Source organism: Stenella coeruleoalba (genome assembly GCF_951394435.1).
Source record: "Stenella coeruleoalba genome assembly, chromosome: 3".
Lineage (NCBI taxonomy): Eukaryota > Metazoa > Chordata > Mammalia > Artiodactyla > Delphinidae > Stenella > Stenella coeruleoalba.
In genome coordinates, this window is record NC_137148.1 from 90,572,790 (window position 1) to 90,593,162 (window position 20,373).

The 20,373-nt window shown below is 38.6% G+C and overlaps 1 protein-coding gene and 1 pseudogene across 5 annotated transcripts in view; both read left to right on the forward strand.

Annotated features, from left to right (window-relative positions):
- CAMK4 (calcium/calmodulin dependent protein kinase IV) overlaps positions 1–20,373 on the forward strand; it is a 306,840-nt gene that overhangs the window by 101,907 nt on the left and 184,560 nt on the right. The window lies entirely within an intron of this gene.
- LOC307183821 (high mobility group protein B1-like) lies at positions 9,149–9,792 on the forward strand (annotated as a pseudogene). The gene has a single exon. The product of its transcript is annotated as a high mobility group protein B1-like (transcript).

Here is a 20,373-nt window from a genome sequence, read left to right on the forward strand (position 1 = left end):
TGTTAAATTATAGGTCCCTTTGGGATCACACTTTGTGTTTTCACAAAGTGGAAATTCAATAATGTTGACTGAGAAATATTTTTAGATAAATGAATGGTTATTAAGTCTTGGGTTAATGATCTTTATATTTGCTCAGAGCCATCACTTTCCCTTGGCAGATATTAAATTGCAATAGCTTTAAACTGTTTGCTGACCTTTGGAGATTTTCTCACTGTGGGGAACCATTCAGTACGATGAAGCAGGTTCTATGTCCTGGACACAGTGTCTCATTTTATTACTTTTACTTTTTAATGTGACAGGCTATAACTTTGTTCCACTTAAGAGATTATTTAAATCCATAGAAAATAAGTGAAAGAAAAGAACAGGACAGGTTAAGGCCCTGAAAGTGTTTCTGTTTTTGTTTTTGTTTTGCTTTACTATCCTCTCACAATATCCAGAATGTTGCTTTACTCTCAGTGGTGCTTGGTATATGTTGTGCCTGACTCTTAGAAGAGAAAAATATTTTCCCTTAACTCTGCTTAAATCCATTCTTATTGTGATGACAAATTATTAGATCAAACAGAGCTGAGATTTGCTGTCCTGTAACCTGTCAGGAATATCACATGGTCTAGAGATGGTTTAGAGTCTGGATGTGGCTTAAAGTCCTGGCCAAAGACTATGACCAGTAATCAAATCATGTTGTGGGTAGATCCATTTGCCTGAAAGGCAGTGGAGCATGAAAGGCAGATGTGATTGTCACCTGCATGTCCCTGTGCATGCGAGCTGTATCTTGGATCCCTGCCAAATCCTCTGAGCTGCTTACTGTATGAGGACCACTCTAATCTGTCTGCATGGATGTTGTGAACAAGTAAACATATTTTTGGAAAACAAATCAAAATTTAAAGTCTGATATTATTAGAAAGGTGCTAGTTGAATCTGAAGAAACTATTGTTTTAAAATAGCAAGTTTGATTGAATTCAACCAGAATACTTAAAAGCCAGTTTGTGTGTGTAGGTATGAAAAAGTGGCCATATTAATTTCCTGTTCATTTTGTCACTGTCATGAAGGAAAAGAGGCTTTAAAGCTGCCATCAGTCTAGAAGTTGGGGTAAAGCCCAACCTTGTAAAACTTAAAAGGTTTCTTCTTCTGTTGTGGCCTCTCTCATTGCGGAACACAGGCTCCGGACGTGCAGGCTCAGCGGCCATGGCTTATGGGCCTAGCCGCTCCGCGGCATGTGGGATCTTCCTGGACCAGGGCACGAACTCGTGTCCCCTGAATTGGCAGGAGGACTCTCAACCACTGCGCCACCAGGGAAGCCCTCTAAAAGGTTTCTTCTTCTTGAGGACAGAGACAGTCCTGAAATTGTCTGTTCTGTTTGAGACAATAACCTGAAAACTGAAAAAAAGCTGGCTTTAAAACCTTTTTTCCCAGATTATAAAGTGAATAGCCTAAATATTACCATATTTATATATAATATATATAAAGGTATCTATATTTATTACAAATTAATATGTTTAAATGTATTAAATATCTAAATAATTATAGCATAAATTTGTTTTGAGTGTAAAAATTTTGGAAATGATAGATAAACAAAAGGCATACAATAAAAATTAGTTTTAATCCTATTACTCAGAAATGATCACTATTCACGTTATATTCAGTTCTTTTTGTATTTGTATATGTGTATAATTGTTTTCATCTAATTATTTATCTCCCCAAACAGTTACTTTGTTTTAGGGTTAAGGTTAATGTTTTATAAATTTACAAATATATTTATTGTTGATTGATTTTAATATGCTTTTATATAAAATATAAAAACATATTTAATGTGTTCTTTCATTGAGTAGACAAAATCACATACAGCAATAGCAGCTGACCTTTAACAGGTATGTACTATGAGCTGGGCATGTTATCTTTATTGTCCTCAACTCTCACAATAACCTGCCAGGTGGGCATTATTAACCCACGGAAACTGAGGCCTGGGGAAAGCGATAACCTGCCAGGTCACACTGGCAGTAAGCGCCGTGGCGCAGGATGGTCTGGTTATCTGTCTGACTCCAAAGCTTATACTTCTTAAAACTATCACATTGCCTCTTCTGAAGTGAATTCCCTGTCGAATTTACTAGGTCCCAGACAAAATATCTAAGATATAATGAAATGAAATTATGAGCAGATTGGCCAAGCACACCAATTGGATATTCAGAACCTGACACAGGCAATTCAGAGTGCTTTCACATTTCAGAGGTACGGTGTGACTGTACCATCAGGGAACTGTGAAGAGCTCGGGGAGAGAGTTCTTTGGGCTGGTCCTACCTGATTAAAGGCATGATGCACTTCTTTATAGAAAGAAGATATTCTATACAGGCTTTTCTTAAAAATCAGGTTTGTTTCTGATAATGGCCTCAAAGTAGTATCAGAAGACCAAAATTGGTGACTTTTAGCTGATAACCCATATTATTTTTTGTTATCCATTATCAGAGCCTATGGGCTCATTACGTGCTGACTTTATTTCTAGAATGATGCACGCATAACTGAAGGCTCAATGCCATTTCCCAGTATACTGCTGCCTCTTCGTATAGTGTCTCCATCCCTTCAACATTCACTTCTTTTTCCTCATATCTGCTTCATTCTTCATACTTTCTATGCTTACCTGGATCCCATTTTACCATCTCTCTCTTCATTTTTCTTTCAGTTTTCCATTCCCAATCACCATTATCTTCTGTCCTGACTACCATTTTATCTTCCACGTTGACCTTTGACTCCTGTGCCAGGCAATACTGAGCCCTTTCCTTGAGCTTTCGCATATTTTTCATCCTCTTTGTCTAGCACTTCCCACCCCTCAGTGAAGTGTGACTTTTGTCAGCCTGACAACTGCCTTCGCTTTGTAAATTCTTGGACATTCTTTGCTGTTGCCTACTGAACTTAGATAAAACTTGAGCTTCTAGAGTGGTGGACATTTCTGTATCTTTAAGAAGTATAATGTGGGTAGCTGCATTTTATACTTTGCACTTCTCTTAGCTGCACTTTCCTGAGGTTCTGTTACCAGAAGAAAGGTTCTTGTGTTGTTAATAATCGCTTATATTTTACTCTTCAGCAATCTTTTGTACACTGCATAAAGGCTTTTGACCAAAAAAGTGACATCCAGTCCATTCTGCACTGGCCAAGCCATTTCATTCCAGAGGAATAGGCGTCTTTTTTGAATTCTTTCTCCAGGGTCATTTAGTCCAGCAGAGGTATTGTCTGCTTGGGTGTCCAAGTTGATCTTGGAAATATACAAGTGCACTGGTAGTAATTTAAAAACAAAAACAAAAAAAACCTCCAAGGCCATAACAGAGAGGAACTACCTAACAAGACACATTCAGTGTGTTTGCCATGCCCACTGCATCACTAGTCTAGAAGGAAGGCAGGGCTGATTAATTACAGCTGTCTCTTCATTTAGCTTCTTTTTAAAATAAATAATACAACTATGAGGATTCAATCTGAGAGTGCTTTTATTTCTTTCTGTGATTTTTTTGGTGTCTGTGCTTTTCTTTAATTCTCCATTTGCTTTTAATTTTTGTCCTTTCTGCCTAGTCTGTCCTTCCCTTTAAATGCTTCTAAATATCAAATCTAAATAAGTAAGAATGTGATACGTAGCTGTGATGGAAGGGAAAATTCAATATGTGTTCATCAGTGAAGGCTTCCTGGTACAGACGTACATTGAGGCAGCTCATACTTTTCTAGTTCATTTTGTGTGCTGTAAGTATATGACTTTGTGGCAGTGAGTTTGGGGTTCACCAGGTCTTCACTGTTCATGTCTCCTTGCCATTAATGAACTCAGATTTGATGGGAGAGAGCAGGGAATAATTATGAGTCCAAACTCTTGCATATATGTACATTTTCTTTTTCTTTATGCTTGTATTACTTCTTGATTCATGTTAGCATAACAGAAAGCATCTGGGCTAGGGCAGAGAGTTATGGGATGCCAAGGCATAGTCATCATTGTAGAATGCCAGGGAACCATCATATTCATGACAACTCTGGGAATTACTCCCCAAGTCTGTAGTCACACACTTTCCAAGAATGGATCTATTTGGAGGTGTATTTTAAACTTTGTCAACGTCATTCGTATTGGCTTCTTCAGTTGATTCATGTGGGGACTCTGATCGTTGGCTGCTGAAGTACCATCTGTACATAGAGATATAGGGCTCAAGCTGTAAATAGTATGGCATATTGTAAAGCCAGAAAGAGTAAGTGTCTTCTTACATATTTTTGTTTAGTATGGGTAAGTGTGGAAGAACACAAATAAGACTACTTCCTTATTTAGGCCTTCATGATATATTCAAGACCAGCATTTTCTTATATATTTTCCCTGGAGCTCTCCATTTAACCACTTTAAATTGAAAACAGTTTTGGGGAACTGTGGTTACTAATGGTTACACTAATGGTTAGTGTAACAAAATTCTATGAGCCTTACTTATAGGTCTCAATAAGAATGTATACATAACACTTAGCAATAGGCTAGTACCTAAAAAATAATAATGTTGCAATAGTAAGTTAATTGTGATGTGATGCTTATAAAAAGAACTTGCTAGAAAAACTTTGACTAAATATTTTGTGACTTGCTACAGGTTTGTTTGTTTTTTCTGGAGAAATTCTTTTACCTTTGATTCTACTGATTTTCAAAATAAGGACTGGATAAGGAACTTTCCCCTAACATAATGATAGTTAGTAATGTAGCATTGCATGGACTAGAAAAATAATTCCAGTAGTCTACAAATTTTCACCAGTCTGATAACTACTTGGCAATAGCAAATGATACTACCTGTATTTGTGAGAGCTCTGCATAGACAATGTATAAAGAGATATAAGGCTGTAAGTTGTATTTGCATTTGTATTAGCTTTCTAATTTTTGTTAAGCCTGTTTCCTTGTCTACAGAGACTTATTTCTTTGTCATTTGGCCTTTGCTGATTAAATAACTAGTTTATAGCAACACACACACACATTCACGCTGGTAATGTCTTAGTCTCTGATGTGGAGGTGGACACTCATTTCTGCATGAGTGATACTTCATTGTGCCTCTTCTGCACCACCACTCCTGCCTTTCATCTTCCTCCAAAAGCACCTTTGGGTTCTGGCAGCTGCATATGGAACAGCCTTGGAGCCATGTGCTCATGCGCCTTTTTTGAGCAGATATCCCCAACCAACCGCAGGTGCTGCCTGCCCGCTTGCCCTAGAAGCCTGGGAGGAGAGTCACTTCCAATTCCGGACAGGGCCGGGCTGTTCTGCCTCAACAGATGGTCAGCATTTGCTTTTCTCAGTCCTGTCACCTAGAGAACTCCAATAATGTTTTATGTTCCGTTATTTACTATTCATCAAAAAGAAGCAGAAAAGGGGAACGCAATGCCATATCAAAATAATCAACAGCTTCAGTGTTGATGAGAGTGAAACATGATAGTTTAGAAAAAGAAAAAGAACAGAAATGAACATGGCACATTTGCTAAAACGCTTAACTACAATGATCTTGATAGTTAGATTTTAGATCTTGATAGTATTTATTTAATTTTATGGACGATTGAAAAGATTTAGCTATTGGGCTTCCCTGGTGGCGCAGTTGAGCTTCCCTGGTGGCGCAGTTGAGGGTCCGCCTGCCGATGCAGGGGACACGGCTTCGTGCCCCGGTCCGGGAAGATCCCACATTCCGCGGGGTGGCTGGGCCTGTGAGCCATGGCTGCTGAGCCTGTGCGTCCGGAGCCTGTGCTTCGCAACGGGAGAGGCCACAGCAGTGAGAGGCCTGCGTACCGCAAAAAAAAAAAAAAAAAAAAAGCTTTAGCTATTAAGAAGCTATTGAGATTTTATACATTTTTTTTATTTTTAAAAAATAAGTGTGCCAGAAATGGCCACTTTAATTTTCTAATTTTATATTCCTATATGCACACTGATATTTCTTCATCTCAGACAAGGCTTTTGTCATCATCAACTCCATTAAGCTACATAATGACAGGTCAATTCATTATTTGAATAATTTCCAAATAAATTTCAGTTATTTAAGTAATGAATTGCTTGTTATGTTATATATAAATATTTTCTTTTCACCTAGAAAGCATTTCAGAAGTCATACGGTGCTCAGATATAGAACTCTGGTAAAACTGTCAGTTTAAGATCAGAACATTGAATCTGGCTGATGAAAAATAGAAGCCCAGAATAAATGATCTTCCCGTAGATTATTGCTGCATATAGAGATGGAAGGGACTCCAATTTCGTTCTCAAACATAGTCAAAGGTCTGTTTTGGAAGTTGAGGGCAAGTGCTTTAGTTCTGCCTCCTGGGATATAACTAGATATGTTGCTGCATCCTATTAACTCATTTTATGAGTTTGACACAAAAAGAGAAGCTGACGGAAAATGGGGATTAGGGTGGGGAGGATGTGAGACCCAAAAGGAGGTCATTGTGGGCAGACCCTCCAGGAGGCAGATTGCTGCAATGTGACCATTGCAGTGTGGGCTGTAAGATGATCCCAGGTCTGCTCAGAATCCTTTTCTAGATTGTGAGCAGGGTTGACACCCTTGATAAAACACAGGGAATAGACCTGTCGGCCTCATTTAACTCCTTCTCACTCTGTGATGACATGAACTGATATTAACATCAAAATACAAATTTTAAAGTGTGGCAGAGATGATGTTCATGTAAGATATGTAGAATTAACATTTTAAGAGAGAAACTGAGGGACCAAGAGGTCAGTTTCTCTCAGGATTCAGAAATCCCTTCTCATAAATACATCTGCTCATCCCATCTACTCTTTATCACCTATGATCTCCAGCATCTACAGGGCAAGGGATTATCACTGCTAATACCTCAGCATTGCATCAACATTGGCATCTACAATTCTTTGGGTGATGGTGGTAAAAATAAAGCTAATTATGAGTAATGAAGGTACTGGTCTCAATTCCCTGGTTTTCTCTGGGGTTCTGGTTCTTGGGGGCTTATTTCCATACCCTGCGTAATTACTTGTGTTGACCTTGATGGGGCCCACATCAGGTGCTGGGGGGAAACCTGAAGCACCATGTGTCAATAGCACTGCAGTGAGCTCAGTGACTGCAAAAGAATCCAATGAAGTCTCAATGTTCCTAAAGCTGACCTTTGTCCAACCTTTACTTAGAACTTTGAAAAAAAATATAGAGCAGTTTTTTGTATCTTCTAAATTGGGGCTGATTACTGGAATTCCCTGGTGTGACTGAAGTACATTTCTGACTGAATTTACTGATGGTCTAATAGCATAGTTGAATGTTATCTGAGCTGTTCTTGATGGCCAGGGGGCCTGGTTCCTGTGTCTTACAAATAACTTTGGTCTGCCCATCCCATGCCCTCATTACCTGCATTGGATCTACTCACTTGGTGAGCTGTGGGAAGAAAACTTCTTTCCAAGTACTAAGGAATTATATTTCTCCTTACAAAGAGAAAATGTTCGCAGCAGTCTTTATTATAATCTGAATGGGTAATCTTGGACTCATGCCCAGCAAGTTTATTCTTGTGTGGAGTAAGCTGATTTTCTAATTTTCTGTGTATCTCTTGGTAGAGTTTACCAAACTGCTTATCTTTGCCAACAACTTCAGCTAGGTCAGAGTTTTGAGTAAATGCAGCAGAGCCTTTAAAAAGCCATTATCTAAAGTTCCCTAAGATCTCTATTGCCCGCTTTTAGAGTAACAATTTGTACAGCACCTTAGCTCAGCCTGTCTTGGGAATGAAAACAAGAGCTGAATTGTGTGTTTGCATCCCCACAGCCCCAAGCTGTATTTGTAAAGTCCCCATTATTTATCTTTGTAGTCTCAGAAGCTTTGCATTTATAGATTCATTGCATCATCATCTTATGATCATTTGGAGTCTCTGATGGTGTTCTAATTAAAAGCTCATTTCCTAGTTACCACAACACTGTTTTACACCACTTAAAATACCAACCTCCTCCAGTGTATTTTTGGATATGTGGGTAATGGATTGGAATCTGCAGTATTGCAGGAACTAAGTAATTTTAAAGCTAATAGTGTAAAGACAAAACGATTCGTTTTAAAGTAAGTTTTCTCATCTTTAGAACAAACACACACACATACCCCATATATAGCCATATATATTTTGATACTGACTATTCTTTTAAAACTGAGTGCAGTCCAGGGAAAAATTGCAGCAACTAATGGATTCTCTTAGTGTAATTTGATTTGAAGTATAGAAAAGAAAGAAAAAGTGATTTTGACCTACATACCCAATAGGATGTTCTTACTGTACTCATGGTATCCATGGGAAGAATACTGAAGGAGAAATGGGCAGGTTTCTGACAATCCATTGGAAGTAACAGGGATCTGTGGTCTCTGGAGGATAGGTAAAGGTATACTGCCCTGAATTCTCTTCACCAGGTCATTACAGTGACCCACATGCATTGCTCCAAGTGATTAGAAGATGTTGTAATTTTTTAAATACCATAGCCATATGTGTAATCTCCTAATTGTTCTGATTTCCATTAAGAAAATGTGATTCACAAAATTTCCACAGTATAAAACTAATTAAAAGTATTTCAGGGCTTCCCTGATGGCGCAGTGGTTGAGAGTCCACCTGCCGATGCAGGGGACACGGGTTCGTGCCCCGGTCCGGGAAGATCCCACATGCTGCAGAGCGGCTGGGCCTGTGAGCCATGGCCGCTGAGCCTGCGCGTCCGGAGCCTGTGCTCCGCAACGGGAGAGGCCACAACAGTGAGAGGCCCGCGTACCACACACACACAAAAAAAGTATTTCAAGAGAGCTTCATGTTATCAAAGTATTTCCTGTGACATTCATGTAAGAGTGAACTCCTTTAGGGTGTGAAAGTGAGTTTTTATAGATCATTAACAAATTGACAGATCTGGAAATAGAAAAATATAAAACTGATGTGTTAGGAAGCAATGCCAATTTAAGATCGATCAAAAGTGACAAAGTACTCCTGAAAACTTTAGATGAATTAAGGAGAAAGTAACTCAATTTATAAGCCATTTTGCAAGAACATAACAACTATATACCCTTGTACGTTGTCTATAAATTCTTTTGGTCTGGCTCCCGCTCTCACAGCCATTGCAGTACATTGAGCTCCATAGAGACAGCGCCGGGGCAAGTGAGAGCCGGACGGGCACTGAGCGACTCTGTGCCTCGCAGAGGAAAAATAATTAAGCATGGGCAAAGGAGATCCTAAGAAGCCGAGAGGCAAAATGTCATATATGCATTCTTTGTGCAAACTTGCTGGGAGGAGCACAAGAAGAAGCACCCAGATGCTTCCGTCAACTTCTCAGAGTTTTCTAAGAAGTTCTCAGAGAGGTGGAAGACCATGTCTGCTAAAGAGAAAGGAAAGTTTGAAGACATGGCAAAGGCGAACAACGCCCGTTATGAAAGAGAAATGAAAACTTATATCCCTCCTAAAGGGGAAACAAAAAAGAAGTTCAAGAATCCCAATGCACCCAAGAGACCTCCTTTGGCCTTTTTCTTGTTTTGTTCTGAGTATCGTCCAAAAGTCAAAGGAGAACATCCTGGCCTATCCACTGGTGATGTTGCCAAGAAACTGGGAGAGATGTGGAATAACACTGCTGCAGGTGACAAGCAGCCTTATGAGAAGAAGGCTGCTAAACTGAAGGAAAAGTACGAAAAGGATATTGCTGCATACCGAGCTAAAGGGAAGCCTGATGCAGCAAAAAAGGGAGTCGTCAAGGCTGAAAAAAGCAAGAAAAAGAAAGAAGAGGAGGAAGATGAGGAAGATGAAGAGGGTGGTGATGAGGAGGAAGATGAAGAGAATGAAGAGGAAGAAGGAGATGATGATGAATAAGTTGGTTCAGCGCAGTTTTTTTTTCTTGTCTATAAAGCATTTAACCCCCTTGTACACAACTCACTCCTTTTAAAGAAAAAAATTGAAATGTAAGGCTATGTAAGATTTTGTTTTTAAACTGTGCAGTGTCTTTTTTTGTATAGTTAACACACTACCAAATGTGTCTTTAGATAGCCCTGTCCTGGTGGTATTTTCAATAGCCACTAACCTTGCCTGGTACAGTATGGGGGTTATAAATTGGCATGGAAATTTAAAGCAGGTTCTTGTTGGTGCACAGCACAAATTATTTATATATGGGGGTGGTAGTTTTTTCATCTTCAGTTGTCTCTGATGCAGCTTGTACGAAATAATTGTTCTGTTAACTGAATACTACTCTGTAATTGCAAAAAGAAGAAGGAAGTTGCAGCTGTTTTGTTGACATTCTGAATGCTTCTAAGTAAATACAATTGTTTTATTAGTATTGTTGTCCTTTTCATAGGTCTGAAAATTTTCTTCTTAAGGGGAAGCTAGTCTTTTGCTTTTGCCCATTTTGGATCACACGAATTATTACAGTGTTTATCTTTCGTATAGTTAGCTGATAAAAAGCTTTTGTGTACATACCCTGCATACTCATGATGAGGGTAATAAAAGTTTAAGTGAGACAGTTTTCATCCGTAACTGAAACTCAAATCTTTATCGGTTGATATCACATTTCACATAGCCCAGGTTCATTTACAAAGTGAAGAGTAACCAATCTACTCACAGCATGGGATTATTAGAATCAAACATTTTGAAAGTCTGTCCTTGAAGGACTAATAGAAAAGTATGTTCTAATCTTTACATGAGGACTCTACATCCTTTAACTCCCATTACCATGTAATGGCAGTTATATTTGCAGTTCCCACGTTTAAGACTGAGAATGTATCCCCAAAAGCGTGAGCTTGAAATACAAGACTGCCATATTACGTTTTTTTGTTGTTGTTAATATTAGTCCCAAAAAGGCTCTGGAGAAAAAGTGCTGGCTGTGAATGTCTTCTCCTATTTATCTAAATATGGATTGTTTAGGAAACTTGAGATCCTCCATTAAAGGTATTTTTAATTAATTGGGCCAACTTTTAAAATTGTATACCACATTTTAAATCAGGTATATTTTCCTATATTATGGTTTGCCCCTTTATAAATGAAATAGACATGAGGGAAGAAGACAAACTTTGTCTTTCAGTATGAATTACCTGATTTATTTGAATTTGATTTTTCTTTACAAAACTCAAGCTCATTCATCAGGGTCATATGTTTATCTGCTTAACAGTTTAGGGAACAATTTGGCAATTTTGTGGTTTTTGAGATTATCGTTGTCTTAAAGTGCCAGTGTTTTAAAATATGTTCTTGTAATTTTACATGCTTTTGTGATGGAGTGCTGTTTTGTTATATAATTTTGACCTGGATTCTTTCCATTTGCATTTGTTTTATGTAATTTCAGGAGGAATACTGAACATCTGAGTCCTGGATGTTACTAATAAACTAATAATTGCAGAGGTTTTAAAAAAAATTCTTTTGATATCATCATAAATAATAGCTGAAAAGATTTTTAAAGGACAAAGTAAGTGTATCTCTTTTTCCTTTTATGGCTAACATTCTTGAAGGAGAAGTCAGTCCACTTGTTTTCTCCTCATCTTGGTCTCCCATTCTCTATCTAGATCAATCTTGATTCTGTCCTAAAACTAAAACACTAAGGTCTCCTTTTATTAGCCAAGTTCAACAGAATTTTTGTCTTTATATTCATTGACTTCTTTCTGGCATTTGATGGCTTTGATCATCAAAACTTTTGGAAACATTTTCCTTTGGTTCCACTTGTACCATGTCTTCTGGTAAAAAATCTCCTTCATACCTCACTGGCCCTTCTCTCCCTTCTTCATTGTTGTTTATTTCTTGGTCTATTCCTGAAGTGTAGGCTTCCCCCAAGCTACACCCTCAACCTTCTTGTCTTCCTCTACAGCTCTTGCTCAGTGATCTTGTATGTGCCAACATTTTTGGTTATAACTCAGTATTCTTGTCTTGAATATGTATCTATAGCACCCAACTCTCTTCTGAACTGTAGGCCTGATTTTCCAATCTGAATTTTTTATCTCCCTCAAAAGATTCCCATTTCTCTCCCTATATTCCTGCTTTTACACTTCCAAGCTCCCATGTGATTAATCTCAGTCTCTTCCTTGGCTCTGTTCACTCCTTATTATCTCTCAGTTCACTCTCTAACTTCCCAACCCTGAAGATCCTTCAAGTCCAGAAACTTCTCTATATCTCTACTGCCACTGCTTTGTTGAAGCCCTCAATCTTTCACACTTGGACTATTACTTCAGTGGTACGCTAACATGTATCCTGATCCCTAATTTCTTCCCCTTAACATTTACCCTCCTTATAAAATCGGAAATATCTTTCTAATTAAAATCTGATCATCTCAATTATGGTTCTTAAGACATTTTGCAATCTGATCTCTCCCTGCATTTTTGGATATGTAAATTGGCTGCCAGCTTAATTTTTGGCACCTCCATCTTAAATGCATTGTCACTCTTCTCAGAATGCCTTTTGTCAGACCTTGTCATATGATGAACCCCTGTACATTCTCTGTGATACAGTTCCATTGTCATACATGGTGAAGTTTTTCCTGATTCTTCTAAAACTCACAACTTTGTCACAAACAATCACAATAATAATTGTCTTCATCTTCCTCACCTCATCATCCTTGAGATTTCATCTTCTACCTTTGGCAACTGCCTTTCATGTCACCATAGTGAGGTCTTTTTTGTGCTTCTAACATTGGGAGAGAGTCACTCTATTTGGTTCCCACATTTACTGTGAAAAGTTGGGGGGGAATGCTCCCCCACCTTGTGTTGCATTCTCTTCCAATTTATGCATTGATTACAAGCAGAATTTACCTCTTATCCCTTCAGTAATAGGGCCTTATCCCATGACTTACCGTTCATTACAGACCTTCTCCTCTTGTGAACCAGCTTAAGCTCTCTGGGGCTGGAATATGTACCAATCTGAGTGACTGGCACGGTGCCCTTCTTAAAAGTGTTTCTTTTCCCCACATGTTTAACCATAGTCCAGAGTCAAAACTTGTACAATGTATCTCCCTTTTTCAAGGTATATAGCCTAAGGCATTAAAGAGAGGCCCTTATCCTTGATAGTTTAACAGTTTAGGCGTCTTAGTTCTGCAGGTTCATTCTTGTGTCCACTTATTAGCACCTTCCATGGATTCCTGGGCTCCTCACTCCACCACTGTATCTTCATGGGCTGTGAAGACCCAACTTAGGTCTTCCTTCTGCAACTTTGTTGTATTAAAGAAAAATTTCACCCAACCAGCTAAACCAGCAAAGAAGACTTTATACAAGACAACTGCAATAGGGGAGAGAGATTATTGTAATAGGAGAGAGATTATTGTATTAGTTGAGCTTGAATTCAACTCCACTGAAATAAAAGGCAGGAGTGTTTTTAAGTGCTGAGTTGAGCTAGTGGAAAAGTACTGGAAGACACTAGTGGGGAGATTAGTCAATGTGATTAGGCCATCTGTATCTGCTAATCAGTGCTTACGGAAGTTAGGCTCCTACCTTCACACAGCGACTGGAAGATAAGGATGCTATCTTTCTTGATGGTTACATTTCAGAGGGATAGTTCCCCTGTCCTGGAGAAAGAAAGACATTCCTGGGTTATAGAAGATTTATATCTCAAAGGGGCAGAGGAAAAAATTATAAATGACAGTTTTCTAAAGTAAATTCTCTAAGGAAAGGGAGGTCAGGAGACCATAGTCAGGAAGAAACCTGTCTAAAGTTTAGTCAGACAATTTGAAGTCCATCTTGGTCATATGGATAAGCATAATCTAAAAGGTAAATAATGACCCACTTAACTTGCTTTCATGTGGCTTTTCATATTCCATCAATAACAGTGAAATGGGTTGTGCAGTAGGGCAGGTACCATTATTAATACAATTTATATATATTTAGCCTAATAATATGCTACAATTGTGAATAATTTCCCTCTTACATTATATCCTTTTGAGGAGAAATGAAAAAACACTTCAAAATAAATGCTTTGCAATTATCACTCTTTTCTTCCTTCTGACTCTCTATTTATTATAAGGTGAATGCATTTATCACACAGGCAAATATTTCTGGTTTGATTGACTTGTATTATTGCTTCTCTTTCCTGTGGAAGTACCCATTAGGGTAAGTTTTTTTTGCAGCATAGAAAATAGTAATTTAGCACCCTAGCCGGGTTGTTCCTAGAATAAATGAATCATACTAAACCAGAAGGCATATAAGTTAAAAAGAAAGGGTAGCAGTCAGTAAGACAACACAAAGAAATCATAGTTCACCATCACCATCTTTCTAGAAGGTACACTTTCAAGAGTGATTCTTGACTACATCAGATGATTTTTCTTTTTCACTTGGTGGAAACGGTGTTTGACTTAGTTTCCCATGCCTGTTATGTGAAATCAATTTCATAAATACAGTTAGTGATCTCAAGGCAATACTGATTTTTAAATTATATTACATATATCATAATTATCATTGTGACCTGACATTTTATATAAAGTTTGCGTGAATTGGGGAAGATAAAGGAAAGATAGGAGTTCAGTCAGGGTACTGAGTTTGATCTCGGGTGGCCTTGGCCCGCAGTGGCTTGAAGCAGGGTTTCGGTTCCTGGCCAAAGATTGGGGTCGGGTCTCGGCAGTGAGAGCACCGAATCCTAGCCACTAGACCAGTGGTCAGTGACCAGGCCCTGGCTCTTCGGCTTTGCAGAAAAAGAATTCCCACAAAGATGGAAAGTAGTGAAACAAGTAATGTGTTTATTAGGAGGAAAAAAGAGTACAGTACGTGTGGACAGACACACAGGTGGGCTCAGAGAGAGAGAGTCACGTCTTCGTGGCTGTTTAAATCACTTATATAGGGCATTTCTTCTGGGTTTCTTTGGCCAGTCATTTTGATTTGCCTGGTTCACAGTCCGTATTTGGTTTATCTCAGGATCCTCCCATGTGTGCATGTGCATCTCTTAGCCAAGATGAACTCTACCGAAGAGGTCTATGTGTATTTAGCATCACTTAATACTATGGGGTGGCTCCCCCTCCCTTTTTGACCTCCAAGGAGCTTTTCTGCTCATGTGTAGTTGGGGAGGTCTCTTGACTTTGAGAATGAGAAATATGTGGTCTCTTATCTTCTTGGGCAGGGCCCGGCCTTCTCCCTCAATTGTCTTGCTCTTTTTGTCTTGGAGTATCGGTCCACAGAGAGCAAATTCCAGTTGTTTGCCCCGGGGGCCCATCTATCTCCTGCCTCAAGTCTAGTGGTCAGTAAAGGCTGTTTGGGGACAATCAATAACTTGAGCTCTTTAGGAAATACTGTGGTTTATTCCTTCACTTTTATCTTCGTTTGTATTGCCACATTTGTTCACTGATCCATTTCTTTCCTGCCATATTGCTCCTGCACTAGCCTGCTTCACCAAACCCCATCACCATTGCCCTCTCTATCTGTCTCAACCCAATTCCAAGCCAGCCTCTCACATCTCAGCTGGATTTACAGCAGTTTTTATTGCCTCTCTAATATCTATTTTTTGCACAGAGTAAGCCTTTAAAAATGTAAACTAAACCAAATTGTTCTTCCTAATATCTGTAAAACTCTCCCATTGCTTCCCAGTGTACTAAAAATAAATTTCAAACTGTGACCCTCAAAACCCAAAAGACTTTAGACTCTGCCTACCTCATCCACCTAACCTCTCACCTCTTACCACTCTCCCACTGGATCACGATCCCCAGGCACACTGTCCTTTCTGTTACATATAGTTACCTGAAAATTTTCTTTTTTATCTCTTTGTTTTGCTTGTCAAGGTGCTTTGAGAATATAAGCCCCATGAAGGCAAGGATCTTGCCTCTAATTATATACTGCTGTAACCAAAGCACCAAGAACACCCCTAGAACATTGATATGCTCAGTAGATAGTTGAGTGAGTTGATTAATCAGTTTTCTAAATAAATATCACTTATTGATGTCCAACTGTCTGCCAGGTCCAATGCAACATTGATTGGGAATCAAAGATGAGTATTGCATGGTTCCATACATCAGGTGGCTTACTGACTGGCTGTTATCTTTATCTGGGCATCTGGTTATCAAGCTGTCTTTTAGGGTTTATATTTAACTTTGGGGAATCAAGATGAATTGATAATATTCATGAGTAGTCAGATACTTTTGGTTCTCTAAGTACACTCTATGTCTACTTCCAAGGAACCTCTTAAAATTTAGCTTCTCTCATTATATACATATTATTTATTCACTTTAATAAGGCTTTATCCATCAGGTACAGAGTCAAGCTTTTTACTGCTTATTTTGAGATACACACATGAGAGTAAGATGTTTACCCTGTCTTCAAGGAATATGAAATTTAGTAGGGAGAGAGAAACTTTGTATTCTGATAAACATGAAATAAAGCTATATCTTATAAATTCCATTAAAAAGGCAGAACAAATAATAGAAGGATCCAGAAAAGGGAGTAATCAGAGAGGAGATGAACAGGAAACGCTCCATTAATAGATATGTTTGATCTTGGGTGTTTTTTTTTTTTAATATAACATACAATTTTTTTTTTTTGAAGATGTTGGGAGTACGAGTTTATTTATTTATTTATTTTTGCTCTGTTGGGTCTTCATTTCTGTGCGAGGGCTTTCTCTAGTTGTGGCAAGCGGGGGCCACTCTTCATCGCGGTGCGCGGGCCTCTCACTGTCGTGGCCTCTCTTGTTGCAGAGCACAGGCTCCAGATGCGCAGGCTCAGTAGCTGTGGCTCATAGGCCTAGTTGCTCCGTGGCATGTGGGATCCTCCCAGACCAGGGCTCGAACCCGTGTCCCCTGCATTGGCAGGCAGATTCTCAACCACTGCGCCACCAGGGAAGCCCCATCTTGGGTTTTAATGATCACTATGATTTCGACAGATGGAGGAAATGGCACATATAAAGCAAATGACAAGTTTTTCAGATGAGCAGCAGCATCAACATGAAGTTTTGGAATAGACCTCTATGCTGGAAGGCTTTGAAATGTCTTTGGTAGGTGGTGGGAGCCACTGGAGATTTCTTAGCCGGAGTGCCACTAGCACAACTGTGTAAATTAGACATCTTTTAGCAGAATGGATTGGAGTGAAGACAAACTGGAGGTAGGAATACCAACCGATTAGTAATCTTTTGGGATATGACAGTCCAGAGGTGATGGAATAATGGTTTGCTGGATGGTAGTCTTCCTAGAGAAATATATTCAGGACACACACACACACGCACGGAGACAAATTGTGTACTCACAAGGAACTTTCCCCTTTATACATTTATCCTGAATTGGAGTTATTCCATTCTTCAAACCTAAGTTTTTTTACCTTTATACTTATGAACTATCTCTTCCTGTAGGTTATATCAGGAATAGATTTTTGGGTCCATTTTACTATTCTCATGTACTTAAAAGCACGTTTAGTATCTCTATGTATCCTCAAAATGTTTCACACTTTTGGCAGAGTTGAAACATCCATACTTGAGTTTGGTCTTTATTTTTTATGAATTACTGTGTTGCTATTTATCAGGCTTTCTCAGCAGATTGGCTTATTTGGCCTAATTTTCTCTATAAATCTTTCACTCCTTCCCCTTCCCCCCACCCAACACACACGTGTCACACACACGATTGAATCATACTTGTCTCAGAGATGTTTTGCCATACAAATCACATGTCTAGCACTGTGACATTTTGTTTGCATATCACATTCATATATTTTAGTTGAGCCATATACCAGCGTACCACAGCCCCAGCTAAGGGTGTCAAAGTGCTAAATCCATTGGATGTGTTTCAATTCTTATCTTATTTGATTCTTAGAATATTTGTTGCTGATGATCACTCTGTCCTTGAAACATTTTTTTCCATTAGTTTCCATGATATAACATCCTCTATGTTTTTTTTTTTCCTCTTTGCCTCTTAGTCTCTTTCTTCTCTAGTGGAATATTCTCTACTTGTCCATTAAATATTGACACTTCCCAAAGCCTAGTTCCCCTTCTCTTCTAGTTCTGAAATACTGGTGCAGTTGTTAGCTTCATTCCCACAACTTTGGCCAGTAGGATGCTCTTCAGGTTGGCTCCTAAATCCTTTATAAATGACCGTACTAGTCTCTGATAGCTTCCTTGCTATCTACTTTGTTAAGATATTCTGGGCTCTCCTTATACCTTCCCTACCCTAGACCGGGGATCAGCCATTTCTCCAAAAAGTCCTGGTTTTCTTTAGTAGTAAATGTGTTTCAGGACTGTAATTTGGGCCCAGTGGTGCTCGTTGAGACAGGATTTGCCATTGTTTCTAGGCTTTTTCATTATATATACATAAATTAACGTTAATACTTATGATTCAGGTTTAGGACTATGTGGTTTTCTTTCTTCCACGTTGAGAATCTTGGTTCTGAAGGATACAGGGAGTGATAGAATTAGAATATCCCACATTACAAACACAATATCCGCAGAATAACAGTTTTAACACTATCGCCGCCAGTATGATTTATATATTGCTTTTGATTTAGAAAATGTTAGCAAGAATACTGATGACTATGTTGTGCACATATTCTAATTGATTTAGAAAGTTACAGACCACAGTATCATTTATTTGTTTGCGTAACAAATAGTACTGATTAATAGGAATGATTTTTCCTCAGTATTCCCTTCTCTATACTTGAGGTTGTCAGTGGATTCCAAGAGAACTCTAGTGGGAATTACACACTCAAGAAGTAGAGTGGTATCTTTAGGCCCAGTATATTTCACTGTGAGGAGCCACCTCGTAGAGGCTAGAGGTCGGCCCTCTACAGTTCATTATTTTTACTCCTCTTGTAGTAAAGGGAACTTCCACACTCATGAAATTATTAGGCCCATTAGGGATCAGCAATTCTCCTTTTATATGCTTTTCTTCCAGTGAACATAGTACTGATTTTTTGTTTCCTGCTAAGGTATATTTTAATGGCCAATTCCTTGAAAGCTACTTTGAGAGGATCTTAATTGTTGTTCACATAAAGATGGAGGTGTGTTTGTAATAGATCTAGGATAGAAAAGGAGTTTAATGGATTCATTTTGGAATAACACATATAAGTGTTCATCCTTTAGGAGAAAAAGGGAAGCTGAAACAGATTTCAACAGGAATAACGGGAAGGCTGGAATTTTCACACCAGCAGGGTCCCTTGGGTTACCAGCCCATGAATGACCCCCAGTCAGTTTTTTTGAGACTCAATATTTTTAGAGCAGCTTTAGGTTCAAAGCAAGATTAAGAGGAAGGTACAGAGGTTTACCATATGTGCTCCACTCAGTTTTACTGTGTAAACTATTACTTTGTGCAAGGAAATCTTAACATTTGCAGGAAATTAATGAGGAAAAAAGTAAGGTCTTTTGAGCTTTTGTGCAGCGGGTTTTGGGGCAGCTAAACTCTAATTTAACTCTGAAAATATTAAGTATGAAGGAAATAGGAATGATAGTGGAAATCATACTGTATACCTTTATGTGGTGATTTAATAGCTGAGAAGGCCGATGTGTTATGTGTGGCATGTCAAGGATAATTTCTTTCTGCTCCTATTTTAATGAGACATCACTCACAAAGCATTCCTTTCTAGCTGCTTCTAAACCTGAAAGGTATTAAAAATAAAGAAATGACATGTAGAACAGGAAAAATCAAATTAAGGAAACATGGGGATTCATTTAAAAGGAAAAATTATAGAAGCTAAGTATATACAACTTGAATTATATCCATTTCAGAAAGGATATTATATACAAATAATGATAAGCAGCAAAGGAAAAATCTAAAAGCAGGGAAGATTGATTTGATGATGTAGAGGTATATGATTAGAAGAAATAAGATGAAATTAAGGTATGGGAAATTTAGTTTAAAAGTATTTTAATATGTACCAATAATGATAACTTGAAAGAATTACTTTTCAATGTTTGTGTACGTTGAAACTATAAATTTGCACACTCTATGCATATTTGCCAAGGAAACGGAGGTACTTAATGTCCTGTTTGTGAGCTGATTTGCATTGAGTAGTGGGGTTTGTGAAGGGTTTGACTGGGGAGAATGGAAAAGGTAAACCTTAAACTTGACAATTTATTGTGTCATATTATCTTCTGACTTAAGTAACCTATTTTGGACAGCTCAGTCTTTTTCAAGTGAATATTCAGTCTCTTACATATTTCTTCCTTTCCTTCTTTTCTTCTCCAAAGTGGCCTCTGGTTGTATGAGGGAATGGGGCTTACATGATATCTTAGTGGGACTAATGGAAGTCACATAACCAATCCATATCCTTTGGACCTTCCTGGGTCCTTGCTGTGCAGGGACTGATTTGGTTCACTTTCGAGACCCATGGCTGCTGAAGTCTGTCTGCATGACTTACAATGTGGGTACCACATGAGCACTTACAGCTGATGCCCCTGGTCCAAATTCTTTTTCCTTCCTCACAAAGTCCCTGCACACTGTGTTATTTAGTCCCACTCCAACCCTATTAGCACCTCCTCATCTTCTCCTGGATTCCCTGCATGCCCTAATAGAGAGCATGGGGGTCTTGGAGC